This window comes from Tamandua tetradactyla, chromosome 14 (assembly GCF_023851605.1).
Source record: "Tamandua tetradactyla isolate mTamTet1 chromosome 14, mTamTet1.pri, whole genome shotgun sequence".
NCBI lineage: Eukaryota > Metazoa > Chordata > Mammalia > Pilosa > Myrmecophagidae > Tamandua > Tamandua tetradactyla.
The window spans coordinates 24,003,057-24,026,069 of NC_135340.1; the positions used below are offsets into that span (position 1 = coordinate 24,003,057).

General features: G+C 35.4%; 1 long non-coding RNA gene across 1 annotated transcript in view; it reads left to right on the forward strand.

Moving 5' to 3' along the window:
- The window catches only part of LOC143654843 (uncharacterized), a 57,470-nt gene extending 42,170 nt beyond the window's left edge, over nt 1-15,300 (forward strand). The window contains exon 3 of the long non-coding RNA XR_013161994.1: nt 15,102-15,300. This is a non-coding gene — a long non-coding RNA (uncharacterized LOC143654843). The remainder of the gene's footprint in view (nt 1-15,101) is intronic.
- Nucleotides 15,301-23,013: the final 7,713 nt, after the last annotated feature.

Consider the following 23,013-nt stretch of genomic DNA (forward strand, 5'->3'; position numbering starts at 1 on the left):
TCCTGTTATTTTTGGTGACATGTCTTGCAAATTCAATTAGGTCAAGTTAACTGATGTTATTGTTGAAACCTTCATTCCTTACTACTTTTCTGTCTACATTTTCCATCAGATTTTGAGACTGAGATATTGAAATCTGAACATTATTGTGGAGTTTTCTAACACATATTTTGAGAATCTGTTATTAGATGCGTACATCTAAATGCATAATAATTACATTGTTAATGTCCTCTTTGTGACTTACCCCTTTGCCTTTGTGAAATGATCTTCTATATCTCTGATAATCCTTGTTCTGAAGTGTATTTTGTGTGATATTAATAGGGCCACTGCAGTTTTTTGTTCTTTGTTTGTTTAGTATAAGCCTGGTATATCTATTTCCAACCTTTTGCTTTTTCACAGAAACTACACAAGCCAAAAGCCAATGGAACATTATTTCAAAGTACTGAAATAAAAGAACAATTGTCAGCCCAAAGTTCTATAGCCCATAAAGATAATTTTCGAAACTAAAAGTGAAATAAAAACTGATTTTAGACATTGACAGACAATCAAAAGTTGAGAGAATTTATTGACAGCAGACCTGGCAGAAAGAACATCATATTAGGTGGAAATTTGGATCTATGCAAAGTAAAGAGTGTTAGAAAAGGACAAAACAGTGTCAAGAATGATTACGGCATTATAAGTTGTTTCCAGGAACTGTATAATATTGTATTCCAAAACCTTACTTAATTGTGCTTTGCTTTATTGTGCTTCATAGATATTGTGTGTTTTGCAAATTAAAAGTTTGTGGTAACCCTGAGCTAGGCCAGTCTATTGGGGCCATTTTTCCAACAGCAAATGCTTACTTTGTGTCTCTGTCAAATTTTGGAAATTCTCAGAATGTTTCAAACTTTTTCATTTTTATTATATTTGTTATGGTAATCTTTAATCAGTGATCTTTGATGTTACTGTTGAGATTGTTTTGGGACACCACAAACTGCACCCATACAAGAGGGTGAATTTAATTGATAAATGTAGTGTATGTTCTGATTGCTTCACTGAACAACTGACTCCCCATCTCTCTGCCTCCCTTCGGGCCTTCATGTTCCCTGAGACATAATATTGAAATTAGACCAATTAATAACCCTATAATGGTCTCTAAATGTGAAAAGAAGAGTCACACATTAACACTTTAAATCAAAGGCTAGAAATGACTAAATTTAGTGAGGAAGGCATGTCAAAAGCCAAGATAGGCCAAAAACTAGGCTTCTTGGGCCAAACAGGAAAGGAACGCAAAGGAAAAGTTCCTGAAGGAAATTACAAATGCTACTCCAATGAACATGTGACTAACAAGAAAGTTAAAAAAAAAAAAAAAGCCTTAGTGCTGAGATGGAGAAAGTTTTTGTGTATGAATAGAAGAGCAAACCAGCCACAATATTCCGTTAAGCCAAAGCCAAATCCAGAGCAAGGCTGTAAATCTCTTCAAATTTATGAAAGCTGAGAGGTGAGAAAGCAAAAGTAGAGTTTGAAGCTAGCAGAGGTTGGTTCATGGGGTTTAAGGAAAGAAACCATTTCCATAACAACAAAATGCAAAGTGAAGCAGCAAATGCTGATGTAGAAGTTGCAGCAAATTATCCAGAAAATAGAGTTAAGATAATTGATGAAGGAGGCTACACAAAACAACAGAAAACAGCCTCCGTTTGGAAGAAGATTCCATGTAGGACTTTCGTAGTTAAAGTGGGGAAGTCAATGCCTGGCTTCAAAGATTCAAGGACAGGTTGACTCTCTTGCTAGGGGCTAATGCAGCTGGTGATTTTAAGTTGAAGCCAATGCTCATTTACCATTTAAAAACTCCTAGGGCCCTTAAAAATTATGCTAAATCTACTCTGCTTGTGTTCTATAAATGGAACAACAAAGCCTGGGTGACAGCACATCTGTTTTCAATATGGTTCTCTGAATATTTGAAACCCACTCTTGAGACCTGCTGCTCAGAATAAAAAAATTACTGCTCTTTGACAATGCGCCTACTCACCCAAGAGCTCTGATGGAGCTGTACAAGATGAATGCTGTTTTCATGCCTGCTAAGATAACATCCATTCTGCAGCCTTTGGATCAAGGAATAATTTCAAGTTTTATTCTCAAAGAAATACATTTCATAAAGCTATAGCTGCTATAGATAATGATTCCTCTGATGCAACTGGGAAAAGTCAGTTGAAAACCTTTTGGAAAGGTTTTACCATTTTAGATGCCATTAAGAATATACAAGATTCATGGGAAGATGTAAATACCATTAATGGGAGTTTGGAAGAAGTTGATTTCAACCCTCTTGGATGACTGTGAGGGGTTGAAGACTTCAGTGGAGGAAGAAGTTATTATGGTGGAAATATCAAGAGAACTAGAATTAGGAGTAGAGCAGAAGATGTGACTGAACTACTACAATCTCATGATAAAACTTTAAAGGATGCGGAGTTGCTTCTTATGGTGAGTACAGAAAGTTTTTTGAGATGGAATCTACTTTTGGTGAAGACTGTCTTGAACATTGTTGAAATGAAAACAAAGGATTTAGAATATTACACAAACTTAGTTGATAAACCAGTGGCCAGATTTGAGAGGATTGATTTCAATTTTGAAAGTTCATTTGTAAGTAAAAACATTGTTTTTTTTTTTAATCAAAAACATTGCATACTGCGTGGTGCAACAGTGGCTCAGTGGTGGAATTTTCGCTTGCCATGATGGAGACCCAGGTTTGATTCCTGGTGCCTACCCATGAACAACAAACAAACAAAGAAACATTGCATGCTATGGAGAAATCTTTTGTAATATGAAGAGTAAACTGATGTGGCAAATTTCACTGTCTTATTTTAAGAAATTGCCACAGCTACCCCAACCATCAGGAACCACCACCCTATTCAATAATCAGCCATCAACCATGAGGCAAGAGCCTTTGCCAGCAAAATGATTATGACTCACTCAAGGCTAGATCATAGTTAGCATTTTTTAACCAATAAAGTATTTTTAAACTAAAAATTGGTTTTTAGACTTAATGCTATTACACACTTAATAGAATACAGTATTAACATAAATTTTATATGCACTGGGAAAGCAAAAAAAAAATTATGTGACACTATTTATCGCAATATTTGTTTTATTCTGGTGGTCTGGAACTGAATCCGCAATTTTTCTGAGGTATGCCTGTACTATGTTTTTTTATTACAGTAGCTTTGTAATAAATTTAAAGATCTAGAAATGTAAACCCTCCAACTTTGTTCCTCTTCAAGATGGTTTTGGCTATTCAATGCCCTCTACCTTTCCATTTGAACATCATGATTGGCTTTTCCATTTCTGCAAAGAAAGCTGTTGGAATTTTTGTTGGGATTGCCTTGATTCTGTAAATTGCTTTTGGTAGAGCTCACATCGTAACAACATTCAGTCTTCTAATCCATGGATATGAAATATAATTTATTTATGCCTTCTTTGATTTTTTCAGCAATAATTTATAGTATTCTTGTACAAATCCTTTATCCCTCATGAAAATAGATGCAAAAAAATCCCCAACAAAATACTAATAAACTGTTATAGGATAGTGAGTCACTCAAATATTACTTTTCTTGTCTGTATTATGGATTAAAGTGGAAACAGGTGCACTGTGACTTGCTCTTTCCAAAGATGAGTGCCCTTTGTGGACAGTACAAATTCTGGCTCTTTAGGGGGTGGCCAGTGGTATAGGATTCTTAGTCCTGGGCCTGGCTGCATAGTCTGTGTCTCTGTTTAGTGGATTTCCCTTTAAGGACCTTTTAAATCTTCATAAAAATTTACCCCTTGCATACCCATCCCCTTGTCCTTCAGATACATCCAGTCTGAAATGCAGAAGGCATTCAGCTTAGGCATTAAGGCCATCGATACTTGGATCAAGAGCTCAAGAGAGTTTAGCGTTGGAGAAAGAAGTTTATAAGTCATTGGTGTGTAAGTGGTAGCCATGAAAATGAAAGCTGTCATTCAGAGAAAAACTATATTGTGAGAAAAGAAGAGATCCAGAGAGCAGTTGCACAGTAACACTAAATATTAAAAAATCAAGGATGCAGCTAAAAAAATAGGAGAGATTTATGATGGAGAAGGGAGATCAGGAAAAAGTGGTGTACCACAGAATATAAAGCTCCAAGGAAGTGAGTGTAAATGGCAAATATTTCAAAAAATGAAAAAGGAAAAGAACTACTGAAATCAATCACTAGACATTTTTGAAATAATATCTGACATTTACCTACCATTAATTATATGCCAGGTAAGTTCCAAATATTTTATAAATAGTGACTCATTCAATCCTCACAACAATCCTGGCAAACATGTGTACTTATCATCCCACTTCATAAATGAGAAAACTGAGTATGTGGAGGTTAAGAAAATTGTCCAAGGCACCATAGGTATAAATTGGTTCTTCCATGATTCCAATATAGACAGTGTAACTACTATGCTTTCAATATAAAACTAGTGAGGCTAATCTACTCCTTCAACAAATTGAAGATGAAAGAGATAAAAGGGCTTAAAGAAATTTCAGTAAAAAGGATACTTTCAAATTTTAATCCCCATAGGCCAGGAAGCCTATAGTACCATTTGATGAAGAGAAATACGAGTTCAGTTTTGTTAAAATTTACTTAAGATAAACACATCCAAGTAAGTCTATCCAGGAAGTAGTTGGATATGTGAGTCTGAAGCTCAGGACAGACATCTGAGTTAGAGATAGAGAAGTTCAAGCTATTAATGGGTATGAGAATATTCTAAGAAAAAGCTTAGATTGAAAGCAAAGCACAAAGATGGAACCCTGTGCAACATCTACACATAAAGTCTTGGCAGATGGATAATTTTGTAAAAAAAAAAAAAAAAAAACCAAGAAAGAAGGGGGAAGAGAGATTGAAAATTTCAAGTGCATAAATTTCCAGAACAAGGAAGGTAACTACTCAAAAGAAACCATGGTTGTCATACGCCTTTTTCCAGTATGTCATCTCTTTCCTTCCTGCTTATGTGGAGGTTTGCTCTTGCCGATCTTCTTGATGTTAGGCATGGCCAAAGTGATGTGCTTCCCTTCGGGTGGAAGCCTTTAAGAACTGTGCGTTAGAACATATGCATATCCCCACTGTTCTGGGGGGTGGAGGCTCATCAGCTTGGGTCTCTCAGTAAGGACGGCACAGAGAAGAACCCTTTGCTTAGATCGATGGATATATAACTTGAAGAAAAATAAAAACATTGTTTTGAGCCACTGAAAGTTTTGGGATTTTTTTGTTACTGCAGCGTAATAAACTAACAATTGTACAATTGAGTCCATTTTACCTTTAGAAGTGTTAGCATGGTAGAACAGAATCTTGTGTCTTGAAGAATGAATGAAAAATTAAGGAGTTTGGCAGTAAGGGAAAGAAAAGAAAGAGGTAATATAGGAACTTTATATAACTTGAGGTATAGTTAAGTGCAGAGGAACAAATGAAGAAAACGAACCAATGCAAGGAACAATGGAAAGATGAAAATGTGGGTATCTGTTTGGCTACGACTAGGGCTTTAAATAAATGTAAGCCATTGCCTTTTGCTTTTGGTAATACCGCATTTGAGGAATGCTCATAATTTACATTTTATCCACTAAATAATACCAGATAAAATGTAAATTACATACCTTTAGGTGCATAGCTATTTGGTATGGAAAGGAGGGAAACTGAGGTTAAAAAAAAAAAAAAAAAGCAAGAATGTATAAATCCAAAAATCAACCCTAGCTATTAAGCCGATGGTTCTCCTGGGTCCTCTGCTAATTCTAGGTGGCATAAAGGTTTTGTTATGATGGGTCATATGTGTAGCCCAGAAGACAAGGCCTAAAGCCTGAGTGAGGGAAGAGATTGGATAAGGACTCCTGAATAAAGATGAGATCCTTGAGGGCAATAACCTCATGGAAAGGATAAGCTAGTTAAAACCCCCACCTATAGCAGAAATCGGTAAGGACACAAACTTGTTTCAGTCGTGGCTGTACGTGAAGGGATGAAAAATTCTCACCGGAGAATTCTTAACCACAAACTGGTGCTTCTGTAGGTTTCAGGCATGAATTCTTACTGTCTGTGTGGTTCCCAAAAATCCAAGGTAAGGATTAATTTTAAAGTGATGCCAGGTTAGTAGTTTGCATACACACGAAAAAGCAAACTCAAATCTTTCTGAAGGAACTCACCTTACACTCATTCTTCAAATGCATTTCATACATAAAATTCCAATAAGCATGAGTTCACAATAAAAAATCACAGATCACATGAAAAAATAAGCCTTTCAATAAGGGGACTCATACTTTCAAATGGAAGAAATAGAGGCTATATATTCCCATACAACACTTCATCCAGAGTAGGTAGTTCAGAACAAAAGCAAGAATTACAGACAATTTAATTATAAAATAAGCAAAAATTCTTTGGATTGCTAGTTCATATAATTATACACAAATATAAGATGCTGGCATTTAGTTTTGTCAAGAGAAAGAATATCTGATATTAAAGAGAAGAAATAAATAACAAAGTTAGTAAATGCTTCAAACCTTGGAAATATTTGGAAAATGTATCCCCCAAGAGCACTTATAGTCTGCAAATGGCACTTTTTAAAATGACTCAATAATATTTCTCTTCTTTTAAAAATGAGTCATTTCATATGAAATGAAAGTCATCATCACTCTGATGACTTTAAAAAATCTAATACCTTTGAGAGTAGTGTAACTAATTAATATAATACTCTGCAAACAAAATAAATTCAGAAGAATTTATGCCACAATTATAACACTGAGATAAACATTTGCATCAAAGCAGTCTGATTTCAGATGTTGTATCAAAAACAAGCTGAACACTTCGCACTATATTTATAGACCTTCTAAGAGCCTAAATTATGCATAATTTATCTAGCTTGGAGCTTGCCACTCATTATGTACTGTTAGGAGCAAATACTGTGGGGCACACAAACCTATCAAAATAAATTATGGAAGGTGGGAGACTATGTCTTTTAAGGCTGAGAAACTCATCAGCTCTCTTTGTATTTTCCACAAAAAAGAGAATTAAAAGGTATTATCCATGAAGTTATTGTGGCAACCTGGGAGTCAGGACCCCCATAACCTTGGGAGAAAAGATGAAGTCTTAAGCGTGTAGCAAACTGCATGACCAGAGCACAGGCCCAACAGGGGCCTCACCCTGACCGGGGACGGGGGTAGGGAAGGATGGCCAAGCCACTTACCCCAGTTATACATTAGACAGACTTTCTAAAACTTCTTTGATGATTGTCCGCCCTGTTTTCCCATGATGTTTTGGTGCTGTTGTAAGCGCTATTATGTTACAATTAAACCCTAAAGATCCTTCCAGGAACATGTTGATTCTAATCTCAAAGCCCCTTGAATCACGAGACCCTTCCATGAAAGCTTTGTCTCCGGCCCCTATACCGGCCCTGTTGATTCCTGCTTCATTGTTGAGCGCTATTCCTACTTTCCGAACTGCCACCAGTGGAGATTCTCCAATCCGTAAGTCTCATTGAACTCAGGTCTAACTCTGTACCCGGTGTGCTTTTTTTGGTCTCAGAGCTGCTCAGTCCCGTAATCTGAAAGAGCTGGTTTGAACCATGACAACAACTAATGGTAACTAAAAATTCTCTCATGATAAATTTCTTCTAGGATTTCTCTCTACAAAGATACTTATTTCTCCAAGCTAACTTGACAAATACTCTGGTAAGCTTGTAATCGTGAAGCTCTTTTTATTTTTCTCTCTTCTATTTCTTCAGTCTGTTCACTCTCTCCAGAAAATTTCTGTTATAGGCTTTGGCTGGAAGCAGCAATGCAATTCTAGATTGTATTATGAGCATTTGGGTATTATATATCACCAGACCTCTTAAGCTACCACCGCTAAGAGCAGGTCCAGTTCAGAGCAGTGTTGAGTCATTCTTTTCAACTGGGGCTAATGTGGGGAGAAAAAGACTTCCTCTGCTAGGAAGTTGGAAAGACTGGCTTGAGGAATTTCTGAGGAGGCAGAGACAGTAGCCTTTCTGGTAGCTGAAGACCACCAACATACTGGGATCCCTTCGGAGATGAAGAAACACAGGATGAAGAAGCACAAAGTGAGGTGAAGGAAATTAGGGCTGTGGGAGTTCCTCGGTACAAATGTTGGGTTTCCTGGTATAAGAGGGCATGGAATCTGTTAACCAGATGGCGCCCACTGTCAATTCAGAATTTGGTGATAAGAATACAGTGACCCAAGAAAAGTGGAAAGAGAACATTTGAAGTTTTAAAAGAGTGGAGAAAGGGGCATCAGAAAAGACTTTAGGGTACCCAAAATACAATTTCTGAAATTGGAGAGCAAGCAAGAATGTTTCAAGGACCCTCCATGAGAAGCACTGCAGCACTGTGCATAGATGATAGGCTCCCCATCTGCTACCCCAGCTCAGGATGTAGAATTCCAGGGTCACAATAAACCTCCTGATGGGATCTTTCTCCCAAATGAGATTTAAGTTCACAGTTGGTGGAAGCAGGACAGCTGTTGGGATCCATTAGCATGCCAGTGAAACTGAAACCAAAGAAGCTTTGTTTTTTTCTTTCTTTCTTTGCCATAGTGTTTGGCTGGTAAGAATCATGTGGGTCTAGTTTGTAATATTTCCTGACTTTTGGGAAATACTATTGAGTAAGTAATCGATGCTTTTATTGTAAGTTGCTGAAACAGTGGGCATATTTATTCCAGAATTTATGTTTCGTTTTGTAATTTTTTTGTGGATTCAAGGTTTGTACTCATATTCTTATACACATGTTGAACATGTAGGAAAAGTGAACGAATGACATGTTTGAGGTCAGAGAAACCCAATTTTATAAGTGCTGAAGTAGCTAAAAAATAGAAGACTGGAGGGAGGGCTATATTTAACATTACAGATTTTTAAAGCCTGCGGTATTGTAACAGCTAGGATTTCCCAAACATGGAACACTGATCTGTAGCACATTAGAAGTTTTATAGTATGAGAGTTCTTGGTCAAATAAGTTTCTAAAAAAATCTGCTTTAAGCAGGACTTCTCAGGCTTTAATCTGTTAAGGTATATTCTTAATCCTCAAGAGGGAACTATACAATGAAGTATTTCCATGATATTTTTGGTCATGGAATATTTTCGTATTTCTCAAAGTTTCTTAGGAAAACAGTCTGGGAAACACCAAGCTATGAAAAGATGTAAACTGGTTCCTGTTTATTCATATACTGGGACTTTGGACAAAAGCTTCATAGAGAAAAGGAAGACATATTTACCTAACTTTGGGCTCTGCGTCTATATCCCTTGGTAAGGGTAGGTTGGACAGAAATAAGGGAAGGGGAGAGAAAGTGTGGTTATGGCTGGATAAGATACTGGCATTCAGAAATATCATATCTTAGCCCATTGCTTTTTCAGTTCCACCTCTGACACATGTCATGGAATTGGACAGATCTGAGTTTAAATACAAGTTGTGCTGGCTGTACATGTTCATGCCGTGTTTTATACCCAGATATATGGGAACATACTTAACCCTTTTAAACTCCAGTTTCCTCGCCCATGAAGGTGGGGAATATAAGCAACTTATTGGATAATTGTTAGAATTACTAACAATTTTCTTGGCACATAGTATTTGTTGAACAAAGGCACCTATGTTAGTGCCTGGCATATCGTCCTCAACAAATGGAAACTTTATGATTACTACTATCATTATGGTTCAGAATTCCAAATAAAATGCAGGCTAAAGAATATTAATGTTAAGGAAGATATATTTACTAAGCCCAAATTTTAGGCATGCTTATGGATTTTTGTTTTGAAGGAGTCACTTATATGGATCTCTAAATTGTCGCAGGTGTTATACTAGCCTTGTAACATCTCATTAGGAAATATTAAGTGCCCAGATAGGGGAGGAAGAAAGTATCATGTAATCAGGACAGCAGATGCCTCAGTATTGCTTGTGTTGGGGAAATATATTAACCCCAAAGTGAATAGTAAGTTTTCTTCCCATATCAGACTATCCTACACACCAATGCCAAAGGAATCATCTCAAGAGTTCAATGTAGCAGCTTGCTGTTCAAAACCTTTAATATTTGCCACTTGGTAGAGTAACCAATCACATTGGGAACTGAATGACAAATATGGACACTCTCTCTAGAGAAATGCCTATATGCTCATGCACATACAACTTTTCCCTACTATTTCAAGGTTTTCTTGGAACCACCAATGCCCATTATGAATCCCATATGGTCTGTGGATGCCACCATGAGAATTCCTGGGGTTGTATAACAAATTTTAACAGTATTTTTATCCTGACATTCAAGACCGTTTAAAGTATGGTCCATATCTATGTTTCCAACTTTATTTTTTACTTACTGCATCTTTTGGCCACTCACATAAAACTCTTTTAAGGGGAAGGGATTTACCCATTGTCTTCCAAAAACATCAGAAGCACTCTTGTCTCCCAATCTTATTTGAATCTATTACTCAATCCTGAAATACCTTGCTTAATCTTCTCTGATTATGTAATTTCTACAGTCTTTTTAAAATATTACTTCAATTCCAGTTATTCTGTGAAGTCTTTTCCAATCAATGGTGACCATCAAAAATCACACCTTCTTCAGAGTTCCTGTGTATTTGTCCTTATCACTCATTTGATAATTAATACGTGTTCTCTTTCATTCATCTTCTTATACATATATGTTATATCTCCCTAACTCGACTGTAGGGCCACAAGGGCAGGGACGGTTTTACGTATTTTGGCTCAGGGGTAAACTATTGCAGATATTATTGCCATGTTGGATAGGCTTTTTTCAGATTGTAATAAAATCATTCAGAAAACGAACAAACTTTAGCTTAATTTCTCATAAATATAATAACCTAACACAAACCTGGATATAAAAACAAACAACCTTTAAAAAAGTTGAGAAGTTATTTGAGAATTTGAGAGGATGACAATCAGTCACCACTAGATGGAGAAAGTGATTTTCTCAGTCTCTGAGTGAATTTGCAGCTTTACATTTGAAGGATTACAAATGATTGCTTAGGCCTCAGATAGCTGTCATTGGCAATTTATCAGATTACCAATATATTTAAGAAAATTGACCTTCATAATTTTATAAAAAATATTCTCTATCTTCTGTTTTCAAACTCCCACTCCTAACAAAGGCAAAACAAAAATAAAGCAACTAGATATAACTACTGTGAAAAGAAATGGAACATATAAGTGATTTAAAATATACCTACAGACTCAGGGTGAAATTTCACATTATTTCATTGCACATTAGTATAATTAATGTATTTTTATAATAAAACACATTTGAGGGCATGTTTATGAACCTTTATAAACCTTTCAAGGTTTTTCAGGTGTTAAGTAACATACTGTTCAACTGTATTTATTGTTATTGTTTAGAACATGACTGCATTTTAGATATCAAACACAAGAGCTTTCACTTAAATTGACTTTTGTTGTGAAAAACCCTTTATCTTTCTTGAAAATAGTAAACTTTCAATTTATTTAGAAAAAATTAAATCTGTATAACTGAAAATTCCCTTTCACTAAGGGCAAAACTGCTATCATTGCAATTGGTTACAACATGAAACGCTCCTTCCTTCTTTCTTTCTTTCCTTCCTTCCTTCCTATCTTCCTTCTTTTCCTTTCTTTTTTCCTTTCTTCTTTTTTTGGTAAATATGGTTACTATTTTATAATTCTAGCAGAAATGTTAGAATTATCATAAATGAGCTTTTGCACATGCTGCTATTTCATCTTCTGTAAAAAATTTCAATCATATTCTTAATGTTTCTGTTTCCAAGCCAACTGTTTAATGCTCAAGGCTTTATTTCAGCTTGCAGCTCAGACTATTCATTTATGCTAACAGTAGAGCTTGAACAATACTGTAAATTAAAGAAAATGTAATTTTGGGATTTGTCTTATAATTTACCATTTTCAAAAAGCACTCTCTGGAGAAATTAATAGCTTAAATATTACTAGAACAATGAGGATCAAGTTTGAGGAAAATATAGCTTGCAAGTCTATTACTGAAAATGATGGAAATAGGCATTTTTGTATTGCTATCTGAGCAAATATAATACCATACCATTTATCTCTAATTATCCCTAAGAAAAAGAACAAGAAGCACTGAAAAAACAAAGCATAAAATTTAAATGGATCTGTTATTCTCTTGCTTTCCCTCACCTACTATTTCTGTTATTATAAATATTAACAAAAATTAGCAAATAGAGCTACAGAGTAAAAACAGAAGGCTGAGATTCTTCGGGTCAACAAAGAGCTTCTACTCAGCACATCGAAAAATCTTGGGCTATTATTCTGGGGAAATATCCTCACATATAATCCAAATGTTCATTTTCAAATCCATTCATGTTCAGTGAAGTGTGTGATTTTTCTATTCAAGCTAAAGAAAGCCAGATTGAGAATTTATCTAAATTCAGCTAATTACATTTGGTCAAGCATTGTCCTTGGCACAATTATTCCCCAGATCTAAAATTTTTTACTTTTAATCATCTATGGCTGGGAGGCCCACTGGTTGCAAGTATAGAAATTTTAATTACACCAAGATACAGTGCTATGGCTAGACCTTTATATATTATGTTGATTCTTCCTGTCCAAATAAATGGTTGGGTTTATGCAACAAACATGTCCTAAAGAGGTAAAATAGGGACAAACAACATGGAACAGTTCGAAGAGATGAATTTGTATCTTCAATTTTTGTAAAGTTTTAAGCTTCATTTCTGAATGGTAGGTAACTTCTGACAGCAAGTTGCACTGTATCCCTTATGGCACAGTCTTCATTTGGGCTGGGTAGTTTCACCCTTGTTCAATTAATTTTTAAATTATACCACAAGGAGTTGACACAGTCTCTTGGTGCCTTTATATCTGTGTTCTTGGAACTCTGATGCCCCACTCACCACCCCTTCCCCCTCCCCCACTTGTGAGAACAGGTTCTCTTCTTTGTAAAGGCAGAAATGAGACAGAAGAGAAGCAGGCAGAATTTTTACACCTCCTCTTGTCAGTCTGGATGATTCACTAAACCTGGTAGGCTGTGTGCCCTGTATCAATAGGATTATATAATCATTACCTGTAAGTTAAATCATTTCACACACCCACTGGCAAAAATATAACAATAAAGCTATTCTTATGATTTTTTCCCTTTACAATAATTATATGTAGCTGAGAAGCTAAACTACACTCAAACTAATGTAACTTCAAACATTACCTTTTCCCTTATAAAACTTTTTGCTCTTCTTGTTTTGTGCCTAATTGAATTTTTAAAAACAACAACAACAACAACCAGAAAACAAAAATTGAAAACCCTCAAATTAGTTAATGGTGCAGAGACAGATAAAATGAATTTCTCAGATACTCAGCAGATATGTTCAGGAGAAAATGTTTTTCACACTGCCTAGCAGATAGTAGGTACTCAAAAAGCACCCGTTGAAACAAATAAATACATAAATTTCTTTCAAAGTGAATTGAAAAATGCCAGGATTTCCAAGAATAAAAAGATGTGTTATCTACAATAAATGCAAGCATTGGTAAATTTTCTATGAATTAAGAGAACTGAGAACAACCTTCTGATTTTATAATTAGCTAGCTTTGAAAATATATTTAGTGCACTTAAATTCTGGGGCATTTAGAGGATTTAGTGATAAGAGAGGAAGCCACGTAATCTCTAAGGGCATGGGTGTGAATCTAACACAGGTTGTCACAGAAAGTTGATACCATTTGACAACTGCTTTGTGAAATGAGCTGGTCTCAATCCAGTGGACAGATGTCCATATAACAAAATACTCTAATTGGCACTCTTAACAGAGGAGCCAAGAATTGAATGGGCCTGGAATCTGAACCCTCTTCTCACTCTCTAGAAGGTCAGACAGAGGTACACTTAGAAAGGAAGCTAAAAATTGCTGGTAGCAATCATATATATACATTTTATGGATAAACAGAGGACTTTTTGTTTTTAAGCTGTCAATCTAATTTTTCAGTATGCTCAAGTACTTTTAATAAGGACTTCCCAAGTTGATGCAAGTATCCATTACTTTCTGCTGCAAATTTATTATTGCAAGCATACATACACTTGTGCCTTTCTCATATGAAATGTGTGCCATTGTTGGATTTAATGACTATCACTAGTCAGCTTAAAAATATCACACATGCCATGAAAACTGGCAAGTAAAATTCAGTAAATACTTGAATTTAGAATATTTTGCCTGTGGCTCAAAAATGTGTTCAATCTGCTATAGCTTTTCTATGTACCACATTGAAGCAGACGTCTCCAAAGCCTGGAAAATCAGATGGACTAAATTATTGGACACATCCTTTTAGAATTAGTGACATAGCAACAGGCTTGATAAGGGCCGTTATGCTGGATAATGACACATGACTGCCTCCCTGATATGATTTCAGCAGTTTTGAGAAGATGTACTGTTCCTACATGCCTAAAATTTCAGGAGTAAAGCTTCTTTTAGCTTTGGCTTGATTTCCTAGGTGTTCCACTAAAAAAAAATCAAACACACACACACACAAGCACACACAAATGGTGTGTGTGGGGATTCTATGGTCATATAAATTTGAGAAGCACTTAGTTAAATAGTGTTAAATAGGTCTATTTTTAGTGGAACACTCATAGGGTCTTTAATATACAAATGTGTCTTTCAACTCTCAAAGATGAGAGTATGTGACATTTCATAGAACAATTATTAACAACGCAAGAAACTTGCAGCGAAAAATGTTTCAAGGAACACAGATTGAGAAATGCTCTCCTCGGTCATTTACAGTTTGGTGTGCATTAATTGCTAATTGTTACCTGATAGCAGGGTTTTCAAAGGAAAGGGAAAAATAAGCAGAATTTGTTATCTGGAATTGCTAGAGACAAATCTAGTTTGTCTAGACAAATCTAGTTAGTTTTGCTGACTAAAAACACTGTTAAGAAAATAAAACATTTCCTCAGAATGGAAAATGGTTTGCTCTTTGAGATGTTTAGAAGAGTCTCAGTAGCGTGCTGACCCTGGTTAACTATGCTCAGTAAATCAGTACTGTACAGTTTCCTGCTATCAATTTTTATTGAACCCCTAATCAGATAAGTAACCATGGTTCCGAATGTCCTTTCTCTTTAAACTTGCAGCATTCCTGTTCTTGGGCTGTCATAGCAGTCTGATCAACTCCGGGGACTGGCATGATTAACTCACCAGATCTGAAAACCTGAAGACTAGGTTTTAGACCAGTGGTTCTCATCCTTGGTTGCACATTGGACTCTTTGAAAAAAACTAAAACGGTGGTGCCTGGCACTTACAAAGATGGCACCCCATTATATATGAGTTTTAGGCCCCACAAAACCTGAGTCTAATAGAATGAATTAAAATAGTATTTTTCCTTGTTTATGCTATATTTATTTAGCATGTTTAACTTAAAAAACAGAAAAAATGATCAATTCTCTCTCTCTTTCACCCACACACGTGCACACACACAACCAGTGAAGCCTCCTCCCCCAATTGTATATGGTGTCACTTAGAAGGAAAGCTCAGCTAATGACAGTGATTATTATTATTTTCAATATTTTGTTAGGTCTTTGAAAAGACCTGTGCCTGAATGGATGAAGAAGGGGAGCAAAGACTAAGAAAAGAATACAAATAAAGAAGAAGAGGGGACGATGAAAGAGGGGCATTGAAGTTGGAAAAAATAGAAGAAAGATAAAGGAAAAGATGAATGAGAAAAGGAAGAACAGAAAAAAATAGAGGACAGTAAAGAAAAAAAAAAGAATGACAAGAGAAGAAAGGGTAGACAATATCAACTTGCTTTGTAAATAGTTACTGACAATTGACTCCTTTTGGCTTACAACGGAGTTGATTGACAAGTTGGAACATCTACCATTTCTTTAGGAATGACTCAGCAAAACCATCTTTAAAGAAGAGTAATTGGTTGGGAGATAGTATAAGGAGAGCAATTCTTGATTTTTTTTACTTCAGTTTTATGTTTTTAATTGGGTTTCACTGCTGTTGTTTGATTATTTATACCTTGGAGCAGACTTCTTGAATAATTTTGTAATACCTGAAGCAGACGTACATAGTCAAAATTTCAGTTTGCTGATGACACTAAGTTCTTCTAGGTAATAAAAGAATAAGTGCTGAAAAGCTAATGAAGCATACATCCTCAGATATTAGTAAAGACTGTCACCTAGATAAAAATTATTCAAACCAATAATCTATTGAATGCTAAATTATCTATAATTTTTCTTTTTGGAAATGAGTGATGGTAGGGTTTCCCTAAGATATTAACCTAATGTGACTCATAGCCCAAAACAAAAATAAAAAGGCATAACTGCCATAGACTAGGAAACAAAAAAGAAATCTTACTTTTCCATAGAAGTACAGTGAATATATGATTGGACTGTTGTGTGCACATCTGGTTGTTGCACCTCAAGAGAGACAAAATGGAGCAATTAAAAATCTAGAGAATGGTAACTAAAGAGACAGAAAGATTTATGTAGGATTTGGAAAGAAAAAAACAACCATCCTATTTAGTAAAATAAAAGCTTAGAAAGGATAAGGATAAAATCTGCAAATAATAAGAGGTATGAATAAAATGAACATGAATTCAATAAGTATAATTACTATCACTTAGGGACATGGTGTAATGATTAATTTCTGGGATTTTCTTTTGGAGTCTCATCTCTGTGTTTCTGCACTAGACACACTCCTCTTTCTCATGATCTGATATTTATTGTTTTTAAAATATTAAAATCATATGTACTTAAAATCATAGGAATTTAGGAATTTTCACATCAGGTAAAGCTTATGGTCCATAAACCCAACGTTCTGTTTAAGCAGGGCTTCCAAAGTGTGGGAGAAAATGTTTTTGCACTGCATTGAGACAGAAATTCCTAGAAGTGTTCTTTATTTCAAGTCTTCCACAAGGAAAAAGCTGGAACAACAGGGTCTCAAGTTTTCTGTTTGCCAAAGGTACCTAAGTAGTACAGGGTTGGTGAGTTGGTTCACTTATAGATTAAGTTAACAGATTCAATTTCCCATAAAAACATGTAAGTTTAGATTCCTTGACTGCTCCAGCAAATACTAGGCAATGAATTGGTTTAAACAATGGGAGTTCATTAGCTCATGGTTTTGAGGTGAGGAAAAAGTCCAAATCAAGGCATCATCAAAAATGCCTGAAGACTGGCATTCTGGGTCTGGCCATTGGTGATCCTGGTCCCTGGCTCTTCTGTCACATGGCAGTGCATGTGGTGGCCTCTCCTGGTCTCTCCCTTCTCATCTGGGTTCTGTTGGTATTCAGCTTCTTGCTTGCCTTGACTTTCTCTCTAAATGTCTGAATTTCATTCCTCTTATATAGGACTTCAGTAATTGGATTAAGACCCATCTTGATTCAGTTCAACCACATCTTAATTGAAGTAACCCATTAAAATGTTCTACTTAAAATGGGTTCATACCCATAGGAGTGGATTACCTTTAAGAATATGTTTTACTGGTGTACATACAGCTCCAAATTACTGCACATACTGTATAGATTAAGTAGACAAATACAATTTTCTATTAAAAATGTATTCATTATACACTTCTTGATTAAAATGACTTAATGTATTGCAGCAAATGAAGAAAGATACTATAATTCCAACTCAGATCTTTGGGAACTGAGCTTCTGATCTGCCAATTATTTTTTCCATCTTTATTGGTGGCAACATGATCGCTCCAGTCTCCAAGCCATGAGCTCTGTAGTCATCCCAAATTTCTCCCCCTTGGCCATAACATACAATTGGTCACCAAGTCCTGCCATTTCTACCTTCTTAATGTTTCTGGAATTGTTTCCTATACATGTTCATGTCCACTGCTCCAATTCAAGCTCTCATTATCACTCACCAGAACTCTTACAATAGCCTCTTAACTAATACTGTTACTTCTAGACAAATGACCTAATACAGAGGTTAACAAACTATAGCTCATGGACCAAATGCAGTCCACTGTCTATTTCTTTTGTATGTAGATTTTTAATGGAACATAGCTATGCCTATTAATTTATATATTATCTATGACTGCTTTCAGGGACAACAGCAGGGTTGACTAGTTGTGGCAGAGATTGTATGGCCCACAAAGCTCAAAACATTTACTACCTGGTCCATTATAGAAAAAGTTTATCAACCTCTAATCCAATCCATTCTTCACTCTGAAGCCAGAATGATATTTCTAAAACTTAAATCTGACTGTTATACTCCTTCTTAGAATTTTGAACCAACTCTTCCTCGTTCACAGAATAAAGTTCAGCTATTTATTTACCAACTATGATTCACAAGGCCATTTTGACCTGATATGTGTCTACTTTCTAGTTTGACATTTTTCCATTTCTCCACTTTCTTACTGTATTTTCTTATAATAAAGTTCTTCCAGAGCCCTGGATTTGTGACGTTTTCCCTCAACTTCTTGCCTCTGGCAAACACAGATATCTTTCAAAAGTATATCAACTGTGTATCCTTAATAGACTTTCCAGATCTCTCTAAGCAGAATTAAATAGTTCCTCTTGGTGAATTCATCATTTCTTCTTCATATCATTCTTATTAATTGCACACATTAAAAAATTTTATTATGGGAAAAATATAAAACATAAAATTTTCCATTTTAACCATTTTTAAGTATACAATTCAATGACAATACTTATATTCATAACATTGTTCAACTGTCAACAATTTTCCTGAACTTTTCATCACCCCAACCAGAAACTCTGTACCTATTAAGTATGAATTTCCCATTTTCACTCCCATCTCTGCCCCTGGTAACCTCTTAGCTATTTCTTGTCACCACGAGTTTGCTTATTCTAATAGTGTTCACTTTTGTTTTTTTTTTTCTCATGGGCAGGCACTGGGAATCGAAGCCGGGTCTCCAGCATGACAGGCGAGAACTCTGCCTGCTGAGCTACCATGGCCCACTCTAATAATGTTCACTTTTATTGTAATTTTTACTTACAGTCTTTCCTAATAGATTAAGAGCCTTTGGAGAAATAAGGATGATGCCTTATTTCTTCTAACTTCCCTTGTGCCTAGCACAGAGCTCTGTATATAATAAACACTTATGAAACATTTACTGAATAAATGAATGAAGAGAGTTTAGCTGAATCTTCTTGAACAAGGTTTAATGTGATCTGTGGACAAGTGAGCTTTGATTCACAAGGACTGTAAAACAAAATATGACAATGCTTTTACACCAAACTTTGTTGAGGACTGGAAAAGTAAGTTAGGAAAATTCAAAACTTCTCTATAAATTTACCTAGTAAAAGAACAAAAGAATCAATTTTTTTTAATGGCGGAATGAGTTTCTTTTTAATGTGAAAAAGCTAGGAAATGGTTTTGTCATGGACCATAACACTATAAACATCGTATTAGTGAATTTAATTATATTGTTAAAAATTTGAATTCATTAAAAGACCCAATTTGGCTTCATAATATAAAATAATGCATATGACTGAATTTTCATCTTTTGGCAATGTTTCACCAGATCTGATGGGCTGAGATGACTACACAGAATAATATTAGGATTTGAGAGGCTGTGCACATAGTTAATGTGCTCAGAATCCAGATAGACAATACATATCCTTGTCTTCCTTATATATTTTTCCGACTACATGAAGAAACATCACAAACTCAATATCCATGGAAAAAGCCAGGTGGTATAATCATAAGTGAAAAAGAATATGAAAAATGTATTTGATTCAGGCTTTGGAAATGGCAGAGTAATTTAATCAGAATAATTCTCATGCAGATAACAATGACAAATATATAGAAAAAATACACATTTAAAAACTCCAAATGTTTGAAGGCACTGGAGAAGAACCAAACTTTCAAATACTAGAGGGAATCTAACATTGAAATAAAGGAACTACAAGGGAGATTTTTTAGTATGTGTCTTTTTTTCCTGAAGGCACTTCCCAATCTGCACCTGTTTTGACTGGCTTGAAGCAAAAGGAACAGAATCATAGGCTTGCAGAGAAGTTTAAAAATTAAGGGTAAAGACTGGAAGGAAGGGAGCTGTAGAGGTTATGAACCTCAAAATCTGTGTATAAATTTTACCCTTGGGTGACCACTATACTACAGATGCTGAAAGAGACCCTAGTGTGTCTGCTGAAAAGGCAGCAGCAGGAAGATGAAAGAATTGGGCAGAGATTTTAGTTGTTGCCCACTATAGGAGAGATAGAGTATGAATTTTGAGTCTAGCCAAGTTAACTACCTGCTAGAACAAAAATCAGTGCTCTTCAAGGGAACATAGCAGAAGCCAGAGTCCATTACCAGGAGAGAAAGAATTTAATGAAATCCAGTCCCAAAATGATTCAGATACTGCAATCAGAAAATAAAGATTTCAAAGTAGCTATTATAAATGTATTAAAAGACTTCACAGAAATACAGTGAAATTAACAGATGAATGTGGGACAATATCAAGAAGTCTAATATATGTGAAATTGGAGTCCCAGCAGGTGAGGAAAGAGTAAGGTAGAAAATATTTGAAAACATAATGGCTGAACATTTACAAAATTTACAAAAACATCAACTCCCAATTGCAAGAAAAAACAACCCCCCAAAAAGTGACTACATGGAAAACTACACCTAGGCACATGATAGCAAAACTTATAGACTCCAAAGGTAAAGAGAAAATCTTGAAAACAGCCAGAAAAAAACAATATACATGAGGAAACAGCTATGAGAATGGCCACTGCCATCTCAACTGAAACAATAGAGGCTAAGTAACAATAGAATAACATATTTAAAATACTGCAGGAAGAAAAAATTCAGCCCCAAATTCTAAAACCAGAGAAACTCCCCTTCAGAAATGAAAGTGAAATAAGGACATCTACAGATACACAAAAATTGAAATAATGTGTTGCTACCATAATACATTACAAGAAATACTTAAGGGATTTTTTTAGGTTGAAGAGAATGTCATGATCATAACTTGTATTTATAGGGATAGATAATGAGCATTATAAATAAAAAGGACTTGAGTAAATATAAAAGGCTTAATATATATATATATATATTTTTTTTTTTTCTTTTTCTCTAAGTTTCTTAAAAGACATATTCTTTAAAGCAAAAAATATATTGCTGTATTGGTGGGCTTTTATAACAATAGCATGAAGAACAATGTTTCAAGATTTCCATCTTTTACATGAAGTAGCACAATATTGACTCTAAGTAGATTGTGATAAGTCAAAGATGCATATCCCTAGATCAACCACTGAAAGTACAGAGGTATAGTTAAAGAGTCAATGGAAGGGGTGCAAGGGTAGTTCAGTGGTAGAATTCTCACCTGCCATGTGGGAGACCAGGATTCAATTCCCGGTCCATGCGCTTCCCAAACAAACAAGCAAGCAAACGAACAAATGAAAAACCAAACAAACCAAACTTCAGCAAATAGCTGCACTAAGGGGATACTCACATGGAAAAAGAATGAAATGTGACATCTGCCAGCAAAAAGAAAAAAGCCAATGGAAGAATTAAAATGAAATTATGAAAATATTAAATTAGCCCAAAAGAAGACAGAATAAGAGTAACAGAGGAACAACAACAGTAAAAAGAGAGTATAAATAGAAAACAAACAGAAAAATGATTTATCCAAATCATGCATATGAATGATTACTCTATATATGATTATATTTAGGTCTACCATTAAATTTCACTGTTGGACTAAATACTCCAATTAAAAAGCAGAGTTTTACAAAAAGAAGACCCAATTATATGCTTTCTACAAGAGATACACTTTTTAAAAAAGATACAACTATGTTGCAAACAAATGATGGAAAACATATGCATTAGGAAAATAGTCAGCATAAAATGCATGTTGGATAAAAGTAGTAAAGAAAATAGCATCCAAAGGAATATTTTACAGCAACGAAAAAGAACAATTTACTATTATGTGTAACAATATGGATGCTCCTTGCAAATAATATTGGGTGAAAAGCCACTCACAAAAAATGTATATTGAATTGTTACATATATATATAAAGTTTTAAAAAAAAGGGCAAAAAGTGGTGTTTTGGTTTGCTAATGCTGCCAGAGTGTAATATATCAGAAATGGATTGACTTTTACAAAGGGAATTTATTAGGTTACAAATTTACAGTTCTAAGGCCATGACAATGTCCTAGTTAAGGCACCCAGAGAAAGATATCTTGAGTCTGAAGAAAGGCCGATGCATCCAGGATTCCTCTGTTACACGGGAATGCACATGGTGACATCTGCTGGATCTTCTCTCCAAAATATCTCTGCTTTTTATTCTCTCATAAAGGACTCCAGTAAAGACAATTAAGACCCATCTTGAATTGGGTGGATAACATCTCCATGACAACAATCTAATCAAAAGTTCCCACCCAACAATAGGTCTGCATTCCAAGAATGAATTAGAAAAATATGAGTTTTATGAGGTACATAACAGTTTCAAACAAGCATATTCCACTCTCTGGACCCCCAAAAGACACATTATTTTCATATACAAAATACATTAATTCCATCACAATATCACAACCTTAAACCTACCATTTTAGTAAAATACAAAGTTAAAAACAGAGCAAAGTCTCATTAAAATCATCTACAGGTATAGTCTTTCTAAGGGTTTTCCTTTGGCTGTAGACCATCAAAACACTGAACAAGTTATCTGCTTCCAATATACAATGGAGGGACAGTAATAAGAACAATGTCCCTATTGTCATAGGGATAAATTGGAAGGAAAATATGAGTTGAAGTTTCCAAGGCATTCCCCAAACCTTCAGAACAAAGTCCATTAGATTTCAAAGTCTGAGAGTCATTTATAGAGTGACGTTTTATCTTGGGGCTTGAGAGAGCAGCAGTCTCACCCTCTCCAAGGGCTTATGCAATGGCCTTTCCTTTCTAAACACTGGAGTGAGGGTTTTAACATTTCTAAGCATTGGGTAGATAACCTTGTTCTTGGCTCCATCCTCTCTAAGAATCTGGGTGGCAACTGGACTCTCTGCCATCACCTGGACTCATGCTTAATCCCTTCAGGACAAAGGGGTGGTGGCCAAGCTCTACCCA